Raw genomic sequence first — 7,072 nt, 5'->3', positions numbered from 1 at the left:
ATTATAATGTTTTTTAAGAAATGACTTAAGGTTAGGGAGTCAACACTCAATTAAAAATCACATATACTTTAGGAATTATCTCATTCACAATTTTTGCATTTCCATTTAGGATGTTCAAGTGTTTTTTAAAACCAAAGTTGAGTTTTCACTCTCCCATTTTTCTCGTTAACAAAAAGATAAGGCGTACAGATCACAACAAAATGAAAATTTTGGAGTTTATGTATGCAAAAAAGTTGAAAACTATTATAAATTTAAGTGAAGAAAATTATTTCACGCACTAAAAAAGAACACCAAAGTTTGGTTATCCATGTTTGGGAAATTCCCCGAGTACAACCCTAATTGCTTGGTCAAATTTTATAAGAAAGAGATTTTTAAATGATCCTAACATGTTTTAAATATGGATAAGCATGCCTGAAACATGTTGAAGATGCAAATGACCTAATGATCAAAAAATTTCAAGAAGTAGGAAAAATTAAATTCTCAAGTTAACGTGCAGAGGGATATTTACCAAACCCAAACAAAAAGGTGACCTAACAATCATATATCATCTTAAATTTTTTGATGGATTAATGATGTAGAACAACAATAATTTTTGTTAGAAATGAGTTATGGTGTTGGAGTTAACATTCAGTTAAAATTGCCTCGCCCCCCCCCCCCCCCCCCCCCTTTTCAAATGTTTATAAAACCTAATATTTAAAAAACTAAAATAGTTTATGGTCTTTGAAAATCACAGACACTTTTTGGAATTATCTCTCTCAGTATTTGTGCATTTCCATTTTGGATTTTCAATTTTTTTTCAAATCCAAACTTGAGTTTTCACTCTCCCATTTTTCTCGAAAACAAAAACATAAGGCAAATAGATCACAAAAAAATGAAAATTTTAGAGTTTATGTATGCAAAAAATTGAAAACTATAATAAATGTCAGTGAAAAAAATTATTTCGCGCACTAAAAAAGAACACCAAAGTTGTGTTATCCATGTTTGGAAAATTTCATTAGTACAACCCCTTATTGCTCTGTGGAATTTTATAAGAAAGACATTTCTAATTGATCCTAACATGTTTTAAATATGGATATGCATGCCTGAAACATGTTGAAGAAGCAAATGACCTAATGATCCAAAATTTCAAGCAGTACGAAAAATTAAATTCTCATGTTAATGTGCGGTGGGATATATACCAGAACCAAACAACCCACTTTTTTCCTATTTACAAAAAGCGGACCTAACAATTATAGATCATCGTAAATGTTTTGATCGATTAAAGATGTGTAACCGCTATAATTTTTGTTAGAAATGAATTATGCTTTGGGAGTCAACATTCAGTTACAAATGCCTCGCTCCCCCTTTTCCAATGATTGGAAAACCTAATATATTAAGAACTAAAAGAGTTTACGATCCTTGAAAATCACAGATACTTTTTTGAATTATCTCTCTCAGTATTTGTGCATTTCCTTTTTGGATTTTAATTTTTTTTTCAAATCCAAAATTGAGTTTTCACTCTCCCATTTTTGTCGTAAACAAAAAGGTAAGGCGAATGGATCCCAAAAAAAATTAAATGTTAGAGTTTATGTATGCAAAAAATTGAAAACTATAAAAAATGTAAGTGAAGAAAATTATTTCATGCACTAAAAATGAACACCAAAGTTTTGTAATCCTTGTTTGGGAAATTTCCACTAGTACAACCCCTAATAGCTTGGTGGAATTTTATCAGAAAGAGATTTCTAATTGATCCTAACATATTTTAAATATGGATATGCATGATAGAAACATGTTAAAGATGCAAATGACATAATGATCCAAAATTTCAAGGAGTACAAAAAATTAAATTCTCATGTTAATGTGCGGTGGGATATATACCAGAACCAAACAACCCACTTTTTTCCTATTTACAAAAAGCGGACCTAACAATTATAGATCATCGTAAATGTTTTGATTGATTAATGATGTGTAACTCCTATAATTTTTTTTAGAAATGACTTATGGTTTGGGAGTCAACACTCAGTTAAAAATGCCTCACCCCCTTTTCCGATTATTGCAAACCCTAATATATAAAAAACTAAAAAATTTTACAATCCTTAAAAATCGCAGATACTTTTTGGAATTATCTTTCTCAGCATTTGTGCATTTCCATTTTCAATGTTCAATTTTTTTCAAATTCAAACTTGAGTTTCACTCTCCCTTTTTTCCCGTGAACAAAAAGATAAGGCAAATAGATTGTGAACAAAATGAAAATTTTAGAGTTTATGTATGCAAAAATTTGAAAACTATAATAAATTTAAGTGAAGGAAATTATTTCACGCCCTAAAAATGAACACGAAAGTTTTGTTATCCATGTATGGGAAATTCCACCAGTACAAACCCTAATAGCTTGGTGGAATTTTATAAGAAAGAGATTTCTAATCGATCCTAACATGTTTTAAATATGGATATGCATGCCTGAAACATGTTAAAGATTCACATGACCTAATCATGCAAAAAATTTAAGGAATAGGAAAAATTAAATTCTCAAGTTCACATGCGGTGGGATATTTACCAGAGCCAAACAACCCAGTTTTTGCCTATTTACAAAAAGCGGACCTAACAATCATAGATCATCGTAAATGTTTTCATCAATTAATTATGTGTAATAGCTATATTTTTTTTAGAAATGACTTATGGTTTGGGAGTCAACACTCGATTAAAAATACCTCGCCCCCCCATTTCCGATGATTACAAAACCTAATATATAAAAACGTAAAGTGTTTATAATCTTTAAAAATCACATATACTTTTTTGGAATTATCTCTCTCAGCATTTGTGCATTTTCATTTTGGATGTCCAATGATATTTCAAATTCAAACTTGAGTTTTCACTATCCCATTTTTCTCGTAAATAAAAATATAAGGCTAAAAGATCACTACAAAATGAAAATTTTGGAGTTTATGTGCGCAAAAATTGAAAACTATAATAAATATTACTGAAGAAAATTATTTCACGCACTAAAAATGAACACTAAAGTTTTGTTATCCATGTTTGGGAAATTCCACTAGTACAACCCCAAATAGCTTGATGGAATTTTATAAGAAAGAGATTTATAATTGGTCCTAACAAATTTTAAATATGGATATGCATGCCTAAAACATGTTGAAGATGCAAATGACCTAATGATCCTAAAATTTCAAGGAGTAGGAAAAAATAAATTCTAAACTTAACGTGCAGTGGGATACTTACCAGAGCCAAACAACCCACTTTTTACCTATTTACAAAAAGCGGACCTAACAATCATAGATCATTGTAAATGTTTTGATTGATTAATGATTTGTAACATCTATAATTTTTCTTAGAAATACTTATGGTTTGGGAGTCAACACCCAGTTAAAATTGCCTAGCCCTTCTTTTTTCGATGATTGGAAAACGTAATATATAAAAAAAAAAAAGAGTTTACAAGCCTTAAAAATAACATATACTTTTTGGAATTATCTCTCTCAGCGTTTGTGCACTTCCATTTTGGATGTTATATCTTTTTTCAAATCCAAGCCTGAGTTTTCACTCTCCTATTTTTCTCGTAAAACAAACTATAAGGCAAATAGATCACAACAAAATAAAAATTTTAGAGTTTATGCATGCAAAAAATTGATCCTAAAATGTTTTAAATATGGATAAGCATGCCTGAAACATGTTGAAGATGCAAATGACCTAATGATTCAAAAATTTCAAGGAGTAGGAAAAATTAAATTCTCAAGTTAACATGCGGTGGGATATTTACCAGAGCCAAACAACCAACTCTTTGCCTATTGACAAAAATTGGACCAAACAATCATACATCATTGTAATTTTTTTGATCAATTAATGAAGTGTAACGGCTATAATTTTTGTTACAAATGACTTATGGTTTGGGAGTCAACAAGAAGTTCAAAATGCCACCATCCCTCCTCCTCCCCCCCCCCCCCCCCCCCCCCCCTCTTTTCTCTGATGATTGAAAAACCTAATATATAAAAAACTAAAAGAGTTTACGATCCTTAAAAATCATAGATACTTTTTGGAATTATCTCTCTCACCATTTGTGCATTTTCATTTTGGATGTTAAATTTTTTTTCAAATCCAAACTTGAGTTTTCACTCTTCCATTTTACTCGTAAACAAAAAGATAAGGCAAATAGATCACAAAAAATGAAAATTTTAGAGTTTATGTATACAAAAAATTGAAAACTACAATAAATATAGGTGAAAAAAATTATTTCATGCACAAAAAATGAACACCTAAGTTTTTTTATCCGTGTTTGGGATATTCCACCACTACAACCCCTAATAGCTTGATGGCATTTTATAAGAAAGAGATTTCTAATTGATCCTCACATGTTTTAAATATGGATATATATGCCTGAAACATGTTGAAGATGCAAATGACTGAATGATCCAAAAATTTCAATGACTAGAAAAAATTAAATTCTCAAGTTAAACGTGCGGTGGGATATTTACCTCAGCCAAACAACCCATGTTTTGCCTATTTAAATAAAGTAGACCTAACAATCATAGATCATTGTAAATATTTTGATCGATTAATGATGTGTAACAGCTATAATGTTTTTTAGAAATGACTTATGGTTTGGGAGTTAACATTCAGTTAAAAATGCCTTGCGCCACCTTTTCCGATAATTTGGAAACCAAATTTATTAAAAACTAAAAGAGTTTACGATATTTTAAAATCACTCATTCTTTTTGAATTATCTCTATCAACATTTGTGCATTTCCATTTTGGATGTTCAATATTTTTCAAATCCAAAATTGAGTTTTCATTCTCCCATTTTTCTTGTAAACAAAAAGATAAGGCATATAGATCATAAAAAAATGAAAATTTTAGAGTTTATGTATGCAAAAAATTGAAAACTATAACAAATGTAAGTGAAGAAAATTATTTCATGCACTAAAAATGAAAACCAAAGCTTTGTTATCCATGGATGGGAAATTCCACTAGTCAATCCCTAATGGCTTGGTGGAATTTTATAAGAAAGAGATTTCTAATTGATCCTAACATGTTTTAAATATGGATATGCATGCCTGAAACATGTTGAAGATGCAAATGACCTAATGATCCAAAAATATCAAGGAGAAGGAAAAATTAAATTCTCAAGTTTAACGTGCGGTAGGACATTTACAACAGCCAAACAACCCACTTTTTGCCTATTTACAAAAAGTGGACCTAACAATCATAGATCATCGTAAATGTTTTGATCGATTAATGATGTGTAACGGCTAAATTTTTTGTTAGAAATGACTTATGGTTTGGGAGTCAACACTAAGTTAAAAATGCATACCCCCCCCCCCCCCCCTCCTTTTCTGATAATTGTATAACCAGATATATAAAAAAACTAAAAGAGTTTACAATCCTTAAAAATCACAGATATTTTTTGGAATTATCTCTCTCAGCATTTGTGTATTTCCATTTTGGATGTTCAATTTTTTTTCAAATCCAAACTTGAGTTTTCACTCTCCCATTTTTCTCATAAACAAAAATATAAGGCGAATAGCTCAAAACAAAATGAAAATTTTAGAGTTCATGTATGCAAAAAATTGAAAACCAAACTTTTGTTATCCATGTATGGGAAATTCCACCAATCAACCCTTAATAGATTGGTGGAATTTTATAAGAAAGAAATTTCTAATTGATCCTAACATGTTTTTAATATGGATAAACTTGCCTCAAACATGTTCAAGATGCAAATGACCTAAGGATCCAAATATTTCAAGGAGTAGGAAAAATTAAATTCTCAAGTTAACGTGTAGTGGGATATTTACCTGAGCAAAACAACCAAATTTTTGCCTATTAACAAAAAGCTGACCTAACAATTATAGATCATCATAAATTTTTTGATCAATTAATGATGTGTAACGGCTATAATTTTTGTTAGAAAAGACTTATGGTTTGGGAGTCAACACTCAATTAAATGACCTAACTTATTCATCGTTCCACTCCACCACCCCCCCCCCCCCCCCCCCCCCCCCCCCCCCCCCCCCCCACACACACACACCCCTTTACCGATGATTGCAAAACCTAATATATAAAAAACTAATGGAGTTTACGATCCTTAAAAATCACATATAGTTTTTGGAATTATCTCTCTTAGCATTTGTGCATTTCCATTTTGGATGTTCAATTTTTATTCAAATCCAAACTTGAGTTATCACGCTCCCATTTTACTCATAAACAAAAAGATAAGTCAAATAGATCATAAAAAAATGAAAATTTTAGAATTTAGGTATGTAAAAAATTGAAAACTATAATAAATGTAAGTGACAAAAATTATTTCGCGCACTAAAAATGAACACAAAAGTTTTTTTATCCATGTTTGGAAAATTCCACCAGTACAACCCCAAATAGGTTGGTGGAATTTTATAACAAAGAGATTTCTAATTGATCCTAACATATTTTAATCATGGATATGCATGCCTAAAACATGTTGAAGATGCAAATGACCTAATGATCTAAAAATTTCGAGTAGCAAAAATTAAATTCTGAAATTAACGTGCGGTAGGATATTTCAACACTTTTTGCCTATTTACAAAAAGCAGACCTAACAATCATGGATCATCTTATATGTTTTGATCGATTAATGATGTGTAATGGCTATAATTTTTGTTAGAAATGACTTATGGTTTGGGAGTCTACACTCTGTTAAAAATGCATCGGCCCTTTTTCGATGATTGCAAAACCTTATCTATAAAAAACTAAAAGAGTTTACAATCCATCAAAATTACAGATACGTTTTGGAATTATCTCTCTCAGAATTCGTGCATTTCCATTTAGGATGTTCAATGTTTTTCAAATCCAAACATGAGTTTTTAGTCTCCCATTTTTCTCGTAAACAAAAAAATAAGGCAAATAGATCACAACAAAATGAAAATTTTAGAGTTTATGTATGAAAAGAATTGAAAACTATAATAAATTTAAGTGAAAAAAATTATTTCACAAACTAAAAATGAACACCAAAGTTTTGTAATCCACGTTTTGGAAATTCCACCAGTACAACCCCTAATAGCTTGATGGAATTTTATAAGAAAGAGATTTCTAATTAATCCTAACATGTTTTAAATAT

Source organism: Aristolochia californica, unplaced genomic scaffold (assembly GCF_029961685.1).
Source record: "Aristolochia californica isolate CCGP_79_NKW_82.1479 unplaced genomic scaffold, dmAriCali1.0.hap1 SCAF_2, whole genome shotgun sequence".
Lineage (NCBI taxonomy): Eukaryota > Viridiplantae > Streptophyta > Magnoliopsida > Piperales > Aristolochiaceae > Aristolochia > Aristolochia californica.
Note: the sequence above shows the minus strand (reverse complement) of the source record.